Below are 15,067 nucleotides of genomic sequence, written 5' to 3' on the forward strand. Positions count from 1 at the left end.
ACCTTGGCCTGTTGGTGATAAGTTTGAATATAATTAACCATTGTGGAGTGGTTTAGATAGAACTGGAGGAAATGCAACCTTGGCCTGTTGGTGATAAGTTTGAATATAATTAACCAATCTCTCATTATTTTAGAATGTCTGAATAACCAGGATAGGATCTTTGAGAGCCCAGATAGAGTAGAGAATTTCCATAGGCCAGCCAGTTATTATTTTAGATGAGTGCTGTTGGTGTGACCTAGAAGAGACAGAGGGGAATTAGGACTAAGAATAAAACTTTAGGCCATGGGAGATTAAAATTTTTCCGTCAATTTAGCAAGCTTTAATTTTAATAGTTCATTAGCACTCTCTATTACTCCAGATGAGTGGAGATAATAGAAAAAGTGTAATTTTGAATAAAAAAGAACTCGTGGGATTTCTTGGATGACTTTACCAGTGAAACGAATCCATTTCTTTTAGTCACTTGAGTCAGTAGAGCTCTCCATGTGGGTAATACTCATTGTAATCCAACTTTAGCAGTGGCAGTTACCACTTTATAAGGGAAAGGCAAAAGCCAGCAAGAGAACATGCATTTGGTGGTAAGAACATATTTCTATTCATGGGATTTATGGAGCTTAATATAACAGAGTTGTCAATGAAAAACAGGTCCTGCTGAAGGCAGTTATTTTCTTGGCTATACTTTTGCAACTTTACCAGGGCTATGTTTTGACAGACTGGGCCAGAAGACACACTTCCTTCAGACAGGCAGTGAAGTTTCTCCATCAGTATTAGTGAGCAGTTGGTTTAGTTTCTCCCTTTCATTGTGAATATTTTTGTGAAGGCAAGAGTACACTCAGGACTGGGACTGAGTAGCGACAAAGCAATCTTATGGGTGTCTCCAAATACTCCCTGGTGGACAATACATCCAATTTGTTTCCCTTTGGTCTTTTCATGTTCAGGGGCTTTGAATTGGGAGGTTTTAAGTTTCTCAATTAGAGCTTCAAGTGGTAAGCAGAGTAGACTTAAAATCTCTTCTGAGAGTGGTGAGAGCTTTATGAAACAGCTGTCAATTTAGCATATTTATCAGCCCAGATGTTTTTTCTTTGTTTGTTTATTGTTTTGTTTTTGCTTCAAAAGGTTTTTGGAGAATATGAGATTTTATTTTAAGTATGGGCATCTCCTTTGACAATAACAAAGCTTAAAAGAGGTGTTATACTTGTTTTTCATTTTTAATTGGTATCCCCAATGGTGTCATAAATCATCTTGTTTTCTATAACATACCAACATTATGTGCTGCTCCAAAGCATATCTAATATCTGAATAGATACTATGTCATCTTTAGCTAAACTGCAGATTCTTGTGAGTGCCACATGTTCAACAACCTGAGCTGACTTTGACCAGGTAGACACTTATTATAAGGTTTGAAAATGTCTAATGGCAAATCATGCCTAAACATTTCCTTCTGAGCTGCTCGAATATGAACCCTCAACAGAGGGTAAGTTTTGGATTTGCAAGTGGGATTTGTGAAAGTCTGGGCAGGAAAAAATGAGTCTAGAATATTGAGTCTTAAATGGCCATAATATAATCATGTGGTTGTCTATCAGTTGGGAGAGGCAGGAGAGTAGTACTGTCAGTTAACAATGGTGGGTAGAGAAGTGAGAAGGGCATAGAAGAAGAATTTCATGAAAAGTAAACTGAGGAGCTGTGAAGTTTTGAATGTTTTCAGTTAGAAGAAGGGTCTGGACTGCATTAGGTATATAAATGTTTAGACTCTGGCTTCATAGAAGGTTAAACTCTGGCTTCATAGAAGGTCAGTCAGGGCTTGAACTAATTTTGCGGTGGCCACTCTTGCTTAAAAGCAAGGATGAAAAGCCTGTGCCACAGGATCTATGGTAAGACTGAAATATCAGAAGGACCTTGTGGTTTTCATTGTTTTTTACGCAACAACCCTCAAGGCATGTTTTATTTCCTAAACAAATAGAAAGAAGGGGAAGGGACATTTAGGAAACCCTGAAATGAGGTTGGAGGAAAGGGATTTCTTTAGGAATTCAATTGCTGTTATAGAAAGTGAGTTCCATGTTAGTGATCCAGATACAATTTTTTTAGTTATGACATGGAAAGGAGATACTATAGTAAAGAAATTAGATATCCATACTCTACAATAGCCAAACAGTTCCAGAAAGCCTCCAAACTGTCTCATGGATTTAGGTAGGAGGTCATTAGGAATAGTCTTTAACAATCTGGGGTTAAGAGTTTCCTATCGGAGAAATATGAGTTAAATACTTCACTTGGGGATACAAAGCTGAACTTTAACACTTGAGATCTTATATTCCTTCTGAGGACTTTTGGTAAATATTGGTAAATATTGATGTCTTCTAAAGAGTTGTTTAACATCATAGAACAAAGGAGGTCATTTATATATTGGATAAGGTTGAATTGCAAGACTAGATGAAAATCTTTACATTTACATTTATTGTTCATGAAAAAATAAGCAAAAACATCTGCAAATCTCTGGGGTATGGATATTCAAGTATATTGTTAATTTTCTGTGTAATTTAAACTGATATTGAGAGTTAGGATCAATGAATATGCCAACAAAAACAGAGAATAAGTCAACAATAGTAAAATAAATAGTATTGTAAGGTATGGAAATGATGGTAGTATTGGGGTTTAGGACAAGAGCCAATTCAGGTTTTAAAGTTTTATTTATAGCACATAAATTTTGGATTAATTAGTAACTTTTTACATTGGGGTTTTTAATAGGTAAGGTAGATGTGTGGCAGGGGCTAGAAATGGAAATATGGAGTGCCCGTAGAAGGGGTCCTTCATAAAAAAAGTTTGAGGTCTTCAGACGCATCATGTTTTAAAGAATAGTTTAAGGAGGGGCTTACGGGAATCTAAAAACTCTGCTTCGAAGATACACCCTAACTCTTTAATTCTTATAGCTCAAGCTGAGTCAGGATTGGGAGTGAGTATGTCTATAAGAATTGTGAGAGGGCCAAGAAAGCTGAGGTAATCTATTAGAATTATCAGAGAGCAAAGATAGTAGAGTAGGGGTCTGCAACTTTAAGGGTTAGTTCCACAGGTGAACATTAAATATTAATATTTTAATTAGAAAGTAGGTCTATGGTTAATAGATTAATGAAGTGGATTTTAATAAAAAGCTTAATATACCTCAAAAATTCCCCACTATAATCCCTCAGAATGCACAAGGGATTGCAGATGTCATGCAGTTAGCTGGAGTTAGACTTAAGTAATTTCTTCAGACATTTTTAAGGTACTATTAGGTCATTAGACCTTGATTCATTTCTTTGTTGTTTAGACTTTTGAATCTTTTACCCATCAATTTTAGTACAGAAAGGATTATGTACTCTGAGGGATTACAGTGGGGGAATTGTGAGGTATTAAGGGTGAAGTAAGTGTTTCTGGTTTTTACTAGAAAGTGGTGAAGTGCTCATTATTTGGGATTATTATTTTCCTTAAAGTATTTAAGAGTATTTGAGGAGAAAGATAAGCAGGTTCCTTATACTAGAGTCACTTTTCACCAAAACTCTGATGTTTGCTGGTGTTTTGTGTGTGTGTGTGTGTGTGTGTGTGTGTGTTGTTGTTGTTGTTGTTGTTTTGCCCTGATGGGGCATTTTTTTAGCACAATGCTCATTTAAATATCTACAGATATCTCTATCTATTAAAAAATTTTGTTGCAAGATTGCCTTAAGGTTTTATGGTGATTTTCCTCAAGTCATTTAAGTCTGAGTTATAAACTTACCATGTGTAAACTTAGCATCACCAGCCTGTACATCATAATGGTGTTGTCCTAAAGCATTCATTTCATAACAGGCATATTTTGCCAAAAAATGTGATGTTTTTAATAGCATCTTTCAGTCCTGAACCAAGTCCATTAACAAAGGTGATAACCAAAGCAGATGTCATGCAGTCATCAAGAGTTTGACATGCATAATTTTTTCAGACATATTCTAGGTGTTATGTGTAATTACACCTTGATTCTTTTCTTTGTTGTTCAGACTTTTGAATCTTTGACCTATCAAATTTAGATGGGAAAGCCATCAGTGTGGAGTATAACAACATTTTTTCTAATTTCTTTAGTTCTGTTATAGGTCTTAGTGAAACTTTGATTTATTCATAAATTGTTATTGACTCTAACCCATTTAGCTTTTTTAAAACATAAAGAGGCATCTCTAGATTCTAGAAAGAGTTCAATTAATTGGTAGAGGTCTGGGAATCTCAGAGAATAAGACTTAAGACCAACGTAAATTGTGTGGATTTTTTTCTATTGTTGTGTGGGTTTGAAAATCCTTATAACATAGAAATGATATTTATACAAAAGTTTTGAAATAATCTGTTGAAGAGAGGCTAAGTGAAGTCCTATAGCTATTAATCCTCAGAGTCCTGATACTGGAGAAACATAATGGAGGTCACAGGCCACCACAGGAAATTGAGAAACTGATGGGGTTGGGATGGAGTAATAAAGGGTAAACACAAGATGAGTCAGGATAAGATGGAGGGAGTGACAGAAAAACATTTGGAAGAATAGGAGGGAAAGAAAGGTCAAGTGTTCAGGAAAAGTAGATCTTAGACTTGGGAGAAAACAAGGAGTATCATTGGAAGAAGACTGATGGTTTTTAAGTGACTAAATAGCTTGTAATAAGGAATATTAAGATTGTTGAAGGGGCTGCTTGAAATTTTATTGAAAAAACCACATTTTGGCTTCTTTAAAACCAAGAAAAAAAAGATCATTGTTTAGCAGAAGTTCTAGTCCCCTGAGATTCAAGGGCTCTTCAAAGATAAACTAACTTGGGGAGATCCAAAAGTCTCAAAGTGTCCATTGCAATTCTAAATTACCCTTAAGAAGATTTGCCATTTTGAAGATGTTGGACAGAATTAATGTCATAGTGATGAAACCTCTAGGCAGCTGAAGTGATGGAAAGAGGATGTCTGGTAGATTGAGGGTTAACGATAAGAGGAATTAGATCAAGTAGAGAAAAAGTACAGGAGGAAAAAGTAATTCCATGCATAATCCCCATCTGAAAGTCAAAGGGGTCTTTTGCACAATACTTGCCAAGGAGCTGAAGAACTTGCTCTAGGGAATCCCTGGGCAAGGAGTCCAGAAAAACAGACAGGTTTCACCAAAGAGCCAGAATTTCCTACTTGAGAGTCAAGGAGTAAAACTCCACTTGAAAAGAGGTAAGAAAACTCAGACATATTCTCTGTTTACTAGAAAAAATCCAGGAAGAGTTCTACTCAACAAAAATAGTGAGAAAGTAAAACTCCACTCAAAAAATAAAAAAGAAATACTTCTATATAGGAAGATTCTCAATCCATATAAAAGACACATAAAATGTTCTGCTTAAACTATAAAGAACAAGGAAACATCCTTATCAGACTTAAAAGAACTGTGAAGAACTCCATTAAATAGAATTAAAGCAAATTCTTGTCATGTGACTTCAGGCAAATAGGTCCAGAGCGCTGGATTAAGAGTTGTTACTTGTCACCATGGGTCCCTATTTCCCAAACCAGGAGGAGCAAAAACGGCCTGAGTAGCTGGTGTAAATAATTGCATGAAGACATTGAGGGCCAGAAAGTCATCAGCATTTCAAATGAGTCAAGACACCAAAAACTGTCAGATAAAAATAAATCTAAGAAGTGGGTTTATTCAGAAGAGAAATAATTGAAATAAGAAAACTCCTCCATTCCCAAGGTTTCAAGTCTCTCAAAATCAAACAGGATAAGAATTTCTTCTTTTACAGGATAAAGGAAGGGAAATCAGAAATAAACAGACTATTTCCAGATAAAGCTGGACAAGCAAGAGATGATGATTAAGACAAGCAAGAGAAAATGATAGGATAAGAATTTCTGTGTGTAAAGCTGATTTCCAGAGAACAACTGATAAAGGAGGCAAATGTTCACTTTTTTAGTGTTTGCTCAGGCTTGGGAAAAGGCAGAGTTCAGGGATCTGTAGGAAGAAGAGAAGACTAAAATTTGTTCAAGGCAATGCATATGGTAAGAAAATAGCAACTATGAACACATAGTATTATTTTGTTCTTTCTTTTTTTATGTAAGCTCTCCAGTTCAGTCAAAAGAGCCAGAACGCCAACTGTCCTTGTCTGCTTGTGTTGCCATAAAGGAATACCTGAGGTTGGGTGATTTATGAAGGTTAACGTGGCTCACAGTTGTACAAGAAGCATGGAGCCAGCATCTGCTTGACTTTTGATAGGGCCTCAAGCAGTTTGCACTCACAGAAGAAAGCAAAGGAAGGCAGATGTGTGCAGATGCAAATCACCTGGCAAGAGAGGAAGCAAAAGAGAGAGAATGGAGGAAGTTTCACGCTCTTTTCAACAGCCAGTTGTCTCAGGAACTAAGAGTGAGAATTCACCACTCCCTCAAGAATGCCACTAAGCCATTCAGGAGCGATCAGCCCCTATGATTTCACCAGGGCCTACCTCCGACACTGAGGATCAAATTTCTTTTCTTTCTTTTTTTTTTTTTAAATTACACTTTAGGTTCTGAGGTACATGTGCCGATGGTTCAGGTTAGTTATATAGGAAAACACATGCCATGGTGGTTTGCTGCATCCATTCCCCTGTCATCTACATTAGGTATTTCTCCTAATGCTATCCCTCCCCAGTGTGTGCACCCCCTGATCTCCCTCCTCTGGCCCCCACCCGCAACAGGCCCCAGTGTGTGACATTTTCCTCCCTGTGTCCATGTGTTCTCATTGTTTAACACTCACTTATGAGTAAGAAATAAAAGCTGCTTATGACAAACCCACAGCCAATATCATACTGCATTGGCAAAACTGTAAGCATTCCCTTTGAAGACTGGCACTAGACAAGGATGCTCTCTCACACCACTCCTAGTCAACATAGTATTGGAAGTTCCTTCCAGGGCATTCAGGCAAGAAAAAAGAAATAAAGGGAATTCAATTAGGTAAAGAGGAGTCAAATTGTCTCTATTTGCATATGACATTATTGTATACTTAGAAGACCCATCATCTCAGCCCAAAATCTCCTTAAACTGGCAAGCAACGTCAGCAAAGTCTCAGGATACAAAATCAGTGTGCAGCAATTCCAAGCATTCCTAAACACCAATAACAGACAAACAGCCAAATCATGAGTGAACTTCCATTCACAATTGCTACAAAGAGAATAAAATACCTAGGAATACAACTAACAAGGGATATGAAGGACCTCTTCAAGGAGAACTATAAACTGCTCAAGTAGATAAGAGAGGACACAAACAAACAGATGGAAAAACATTCCATGCTCATGGTTAGGAAGAATCAATATTGTGAAAATGGCCATACTGCCAAAAGTAATTTATAGATTCAGTATTATTCCCATCAAGCTATCATTGACTTTCTTCACAGAATTGGGAGAAAAAAACACTTTAAACTTCATATGGAACCAAAAGAGAGCCCACATAGCCAACACAATCTGAAGAAAAAAACAAAAAGCTGGAGGCATGATGCTACCTGACTTCAAACTATACTGTAAGGCTACAGTAATCAAAATAGCATGGTACTGGTACCAAAACAGAGATATAGACCAATGGATCAAATTTCAACATGAGATACAGTGGGACCAAACAAACCATATCCAAATCATAGTACCAACTTGTGTAATTTCTATGGTTGCCACAGTGATGAAAAGCTGCAGCAAATTGCTCTCCAACTTGACACATGCTGGTCTACCAGTACCTATCATCAGGGGTGATGGATGTATGGATAGTCCATGTCATGTATCTCACAAGCAAAAAGGTCGTTTATGTGTCATCAAATGTGGGAAAATTCAATCTCAAAATTCCATCTACAAGTTGGCTTTTCTGGAGAAATTTCTAATACCGTTGACTTTTTCAGTCAGGGTACTAGCAGAAAAGGTGAAACACAATTCTCATTTATGTGTTATTTTAATGAAGGGCTATTTATAGAGATGTAGTAAAATTTAGAGGTAACATATAACAATTTGTATATATTGGCATAGAGAGATTTGTAACATTTATAACAGTTACTATCCCTAGACATTAATTACCAAAGAGAATGAAATCATGGAATTATGAAAATATCAGCCACTCACTGAAAGTGTAACAGGGATCGTAAGAGAGGATAAAAGAAAAAATTTTTTTTCTTGCACTGTCCTCCAGATTTCTTTCTGTGTCCACTTCTGAATAATTCTTAAAAGAAGTCAGAGTGCAAGGGATACTGAAAGATGTAGCCACAGGTACCAGACTCCTGGAGCACAAAGCAGGGCACAAGAGGGCAGAAAATTGATCTGGGTAGTTAATAATAGAGAATACCAGCATAATGGAAGAACTCTTCATATTTAACTTGTAATTTTTTGTCTGACATGTTACTATGAAACATTTTCAAACAGAAAAGAGTTTGGAAGTATTGTAGTGTGAACGCCAACATACCTAACATCTAGATTCTACAATTAACATTTTGATATTTTCAATTTCTCACATGTCCACCCATCCATTCACATTATTATTCTTTATATTTCAAAGAATATTGCAAATGTCAGTACATTTTAATATTTAAACAGCATGCTCAACTGTTCGACATTAAGCAGATCATTAACTACAAATCAATTTTTTATAGATAAATATACCTTCAATGAAATAAATAAATCTTAAGTAAAATAAACTATGGATTTTTAGAAATGTCTACACTGTGTAACTCAAAGTTTTATCAAGGCATAAAATGGCATTATCATCATCTTCAAATTATTTTAATTGTTACATAACTTATTTCTTTAAAACAATATAATGAAGAAAGGAAATGTTATCAAGAGTTAAAAGAAAAACTAAACAAAGTAAAGTCAACTTTAGGAAAACATTATAGATTATGTGTCTTAAAGCAATAATATTTACCAAAAAAAGTTGAAAATAAATATAGTTTTTTTTGTTGTTGTTGTGTTTGTGCTCTAGGGTACATATGCACATCCTATATCCTGCAGGATTGTTGCTTAGGTACATACCTGCCATCGTGGTTTGCTGTCTCCATCCCCTCCTGCCGTGTCGCCTATATCAGGCATTTCTCCTGCTGTTATCCCTCCCCATCCTCCCCACCCTGACTCACTGTCCCTCCCCTCCCTGACTCACTGTCCCTCCCCTCCCCTCCATTCCCTCACCTAGCCCTATAAGTGTTATTCCCTTCCCTGTTTCCAAGTGTTCTCATTGTTCATCACCCACCTATGAGTAAAAACATGTGGTGTTTGGTTTTCTGTTCTTGTGTCAGTTTGCTGAGAATGATGGTTTCTAGATTCATCCATGTCTACAAAGGACACGAACTCCTCGTGTTTTATGGCTGCATAGTATTCCATGGTGTATATGTGCCACATTTTTTTTTTCCTGTCTATCATCAACGGGCATTTGGGTTGGTTCCAGGTCTTTGCTGTCATAAACAGCACCGCAATGAACATACATGTGTGTGTGTCTTTATAATAGAATGATTTATAATCCTTTGGGTATATACCCAGTAATGGGATTGCTGGGTCAAATGAAATTTCTATTTCTAGATCCTTGAGGAATCGCCACACTGTCTTTCATAATGGTTGAACTAATTTACATTCCCACCAACCATGTAAAAGTTTTCCTTTTTCTCCATATCCTCTCCAGCATCTGTTGTCTCCAGATTTTTTAATGATCGCCATTCTAACAGGCATGAGATGGTATCTCAATGTGGTTTTGATTTGCATTTCTCTAATGACCAATGATGATGAGCATCTTTTCTTATGTTTGTTGGCCTCCTATTTGTCTTTTGAAAAGTGTCTGTTCATATCCTTTGCCGACTTTTGAATAGGTTTTTTTTTTTTTTCTTGTAAATCTGCTTTATTTCTTTGTAGATTCTGGATATTAGCCCTTTGTCTGATGGGTAGATTGCAAAAATGTTTTCCAATTTTGTTGGTTGCCAATTCACTCTAATGATTATTTCTTTTGCTGTGCAGAAGCTCTTAAGTTTAATTAGATCTCATTTGTCTATTTTGGTTTTTGTTGCTATTGCTTTTGGTGTTTTAGTCATGAAGTCCTTGCCTGTGTCTATGTCCTGAATGGTGTTGCCTAGGGTTTCTTCTAGGGTTTTTATGGTTTTAGTTCTTGTGTTTAAATCTTCAATCCATCTGGAGTCAATTTTTGTATAAGGTGTAAGGAAGGGGTCCAGTTTCAGCTTCCTGCATATGGCTAGCCAGTTTTCCCAACACCATTTATTGAATAGTAAATAGTTCTTAATTATCAAAATCAAAAGATTTTTAATATTGGCCTAAGGGTCCTGTTATGTTTCCATAGCAAGATCCTGTGTAGGATACATGGGCATAAAGACAGAGAAAACAAGAACAAATGTAGCCCAGAGCACCTCAGTAAATTAGCCTTTCTAGAGGTCATTACTTTTAATGACAGTAAAACAGGATGAAAAGGATTATGAAATATAATTACAATTATTTTGACACATTATGACTGCACGTGCATGATGAAGCAAAGCATTTTGTTTTTATTGTTTCCTCTCCTTTTCTGTGTTCTCTAAATTAGTAACTTTTCTTAATGAAGGAAATGTGGAATATTGATTCTAGTCTTAGCCTCACATATTGCTAATATTCAAGGAAATACATTTTGAGAAACAAATAACTGAATGTTATAATTAAGAAAATCATCAATACTTTTTAAAGTATAATTTAAGATATTAGATTTAAATTATTTCTCATTACTCAGAAAAAAAATCAATAGCCAAGTTTAGCCATTTTCAGTGGGATAGATGTTAAGGAAATACCAGGTAAACATCCTCTATTTATCTTTGTTCAACATTCTTTTGAAGGGTAAACTAAATCACCTTGAATATAAATGAAGTATAGAAGATATAAATTTTTGGCCAAATTTGTAAAATGTACACGTAGCTATCAAGATTTCTTCATTCTCCCATCAGTATTTATGTTAGGTTACTAGGGTTGCCATAGCAAAGTACCACACTGGATGAGTTAAACAATGTAAGTTTATTTTCTCACAGTTCTGGAGGTGGGAAGTCTGATATTAAGTTTTCAGGATGGTTGTTTTCTTCTAAGACCTCTCTCTTAGGCTTGTAGATGTTTATGTTCTCCCTGTGTCTTCACATGGTCTTTCCTCCATAACTGTCTGTGTTTAAGTTTTTTTTTTTTTTTTTTGCTGCAAGGACATCAATTGTATTGGATTAAGGTCTACCCTAATGACCTCATTTTAACTTCATTACCACTTTAAAGACTCTTTCTTCAAATACATTACATTCTTTAGTACTGCGGGTTAGTACTTTTAAACATATGAATTTTTGGGGAAAAAATTCAGCCCATAATAGCACCTATTGCCATTTAAATCTTACAATTTACATGCAACAATAAATTAGAGAATATCAAGTAATTAATATATCTGCAGTTGTTAATTTTATAGTATCAACCACATGTATCTTGAAACTATTTCTCTATTATTTTTAATACATGCATTCATGCACACACACTTACATGAACAAGGATATTTTCTGTTATTATCAAACAATTCCCTTTCCCAAAATGTTTTAAAGTTTTTAATGCATTTTCTGAAAGAGTATTATTAAAACTCAATAAAACCAAAATCATGAGGTTATTAAATAAACTGCTATGAAGTAAACAATTAACAGAACTAATTGGAGAATGTGTCCTCTAATTCAGAAAGTTTATATTACAGAAATCTGCTTTCAATTTTAAGTTCATGAAGTTGAGAAAAAAAGCCCACTGTTACTGTTATCAAGATGATTGTTTAATTATTCACCACAATTTGAATGTACAGTATTTGAGTTAAGCATCATCACTTATGTGAAAGAAGCAAAATAGCTCTCTTGAGAGATTAAATATAAAACAAACATATATGTTCTCTTCTTAAGTCATTGAGTTGTGCTGAGAAAATAATTAGATTTTCAGTTCTCTTGAGAAAAAAATCTATATGTTCTCAAAGGCATATGGTTGAAGTAATTTTTATGCTGAATTAGGAAGCAATGCAAATCTCTCAAAGCACTGGACCAAGAAGGTTGGATGTGGCCTAATGAGCAGAGAGGACGCAAAGGTGTGTTACATACAATATTTCTTGATATATTCAAACTATTCAAGCATTTGGTAATGATCAAATATTTGGAATATGTTTTCCCTATTTAAAAGAGTAAACAACTACTTGGGTAAATCTTCTGTCAAAGGTTTTACCTGCACAAAAATAAGCATCCAAATAGAATTTCATAGGAAATCTCCAACTCTTTTAAAATACATTTATAATTTTACATAGTGGTTTTTATGTACAGTTTTATCAAACTTTGGAAGGGAGCAATGTTATATAATTTCAGTTTTTTTTTTTCCTACACCTCAAAATCATTTTAATAGAGAATTTCTTGAATTAATAATTTATTTCTTCATGCCACCAATATTTTCTCAGTTAATTTTAAACAAAAAATTCATATTCAACCTCAGCTATGTATGTTAAACCACCTACAGAAATTATCTCTATTGTTTGAAACACAGAAACAAATAATTCCCAGCTAAATTTTTGCTTATTTTTTGAGACAATTCTATTTTAATATAAAATTACAGTTCTGAAATAATAAATTTAAGTAAAATATTGACTATAATATATCAAATGTTTATTGTAAAACCAATGCATGATTTAAATATTCAGTTATTTAATTCTAATACAATATTTGGTGTAAATTTTTAATATAATATTTTGGCAAATAGAGGACATCTAAAGGTCACTTTGTTAAAAAACTAATGATGATTCCTTACATTTTATCTTTTAGTAAAACTTTTAATTAATTTGATAGAAACTGTACTGAAATAGATTAAATGATTAAAGTTTAGTACTTTAGGTTATAAAATATTAACTTGAATATTAAAGAAAATACATGAAGGTGAATTTCAAATCAGTAAGGTTTATAACCAACTTTTATTTTCATCAGTTAATTGTTATTGAGAGTTGGAGTGGACAAGGTATGGTAATGAATCAGAAAGATTGGGTCCCCAAATTCTAACTTTAACGTATTTATCCATACATTTTCTTTCTCTCTTGGACAGAGATACTCCAAGGATACGGAAAGTCTGTTAGCTTATTTGATTAGCTCCTTCTCATTTTCATTTGCCTGGATTGTTCTATCTGCTGCTCCTGTATGAGTAGTAGCCTGACTGAGTTCTACATGTATCTTTGCATAAAGAAATAACTTTTAAGAGACATATTGGCAAAAGCAGTTTTAAGAAAGTACATTTTTAGAATTTTAACTTTTATTTGTAGTCCCTCCTGAACTTGAATTGCATTAAAATTCTCCTGCTGTCTAAGCATCATGCATATTGTTTTCCCGTTCTCTTTTACAATCACCCTTCTCATACTCTACTAAAGAAAATGCACCTCTCATTCATCCTAAATCTTACTATAGTACATGGCTCTGGGTTGTTAATAAAATCTCAATGTACCAAACAAAAGTAAAATTCAAAATGAAAATATTTAGTTGGTGAGCTGTCAAAAATCAAAGCATCTAAATTTGTTTTAGAGATTCTTCTTATTCTCTGCATTATACATTTTTGTATAAAGAGCAAAATAAGACTTTGGAAACTGGCTAATTTTACTTATTTTGGAATTTTGTAATTTAGATTGCCAAAAAGGTGTACTTTACATTTTAAAGTGGTGCAGCAGGAGTGAAGACACGCTCTTCTTTTACCCATTAGCTGTTATTAAAGAATGTAACAGTGATAAGAGATAATCCCATGATAGCACTGCATATAACACTGTAAATAAATATTGCAGAAGGTGGCAGTTCCTGTGCCTTATCTATTTTAGAATAGAGTATTTGTGATTCTGTTAAAAATCACAAATTCTTAACAAAATTTTTACAAAATTTGTGAGTTAGGGAGGATTCCCTCTTTTTGTATTGTTTGGAATAGTTTCAACAAGAATTGTACCATTTCCTCTTTGTACTTCTAATTCGGCTGTGAACGTGTCTGAACCTGGGCCTTTTTCATTGTAGGCTATTAATTGCTGCCTCAACTTCAGACCTTGTTATTGGTATATTCAGGGTTTCAACTTCTTCCTGTCTTAGTCTTGGGAGTGTGCAAGTGTCCAGGAATTTATTTATTTCTTCCAAGTTTACTGGTTTATGTGCATAGAGTTGTTTGTAGTAATGTCTGATGGTAGTTCGTATTTCCGAGAAATCAGTGGTGATCTCCCCTTTATCATTTTTTATTGAATCTATTCAATTCTTCTTTCTTTTCTTTTTTATTAGTCTAGCTAGTGATCTATATATTTTGTTGATCTTTTCAAAAAACGGCTCCTGGATTTATTGACTTTTTGAAGGTTGTTTGTGTCTTGATCTCCTTCAGTTCTGTTCTGATCTTAGTTATTTCTTGTCTTCTACTTGCTTTTGAGTTTTTTTGATCTTGCTCCACTAGCTCTTTCAATTTGATGATAGGGTGTCGATTTTAGATCTTTCCTGTTTCTCATATGGGCATTTATTGATATAAATTTCCCTGTAGACACTGCTTTAAATGTGTCCCATAGATTCTGGTATGTTAACTCTTTCTGTGAGACCAACATCATCCTGATACCAAAATCTGGCAGAGATACAACTCAAAAAGGAAATTTCAGGCCAATATCCATGATGAACTTTGATGCAAAAATCTTCAATAAAATACTGGCAAACCAAATCCAACAGCACATCAAAAAGCTTACACATCATGATAAAGTAGGCTTCATCCCTGGGATGCAAGGCTGGTTCAACATATGCAAATCTATAAGCATAATCTACCACATAAACTGAACCAAAGACAAAAAACACATGATTATCTCATTAGATGCAGAGAAGGTCTTCAACAAAATTCAACAGCCCTTTATGCTAAAAACTCTCAATAAACTAGGTATCTATAGAATGTATCTCAAAATAATAAAAGCTATTTACAACAAACCCATAGCCAATATCATACTGAATGGGCAAAAACTAGAAGCCTTCCGTTTAAAAACTGGCACTAGACAAGGATACCTTCTCTCACCACTCCTATTCAATATAGTATTGGAAGTTCTAGCCAGAGCAATTAGGCAAGAAAAAGAAATA

Source organism: Aotus nancymaae, unplaced genomic scaffold (genome assembly GCF_030222135.1).
Source record: "Aotus nancymaae isolate 86718 unplaced genomic scaffold, 86718_ANA_hifiasm-v0.15.2.pri h1tg000040l, whole genome shotgun sequence".
NCBI lineage: Eukaryota > Metazoa > Chordata > Mammalia > Primates > Aotidae > Aotus > Aotus nancymaae.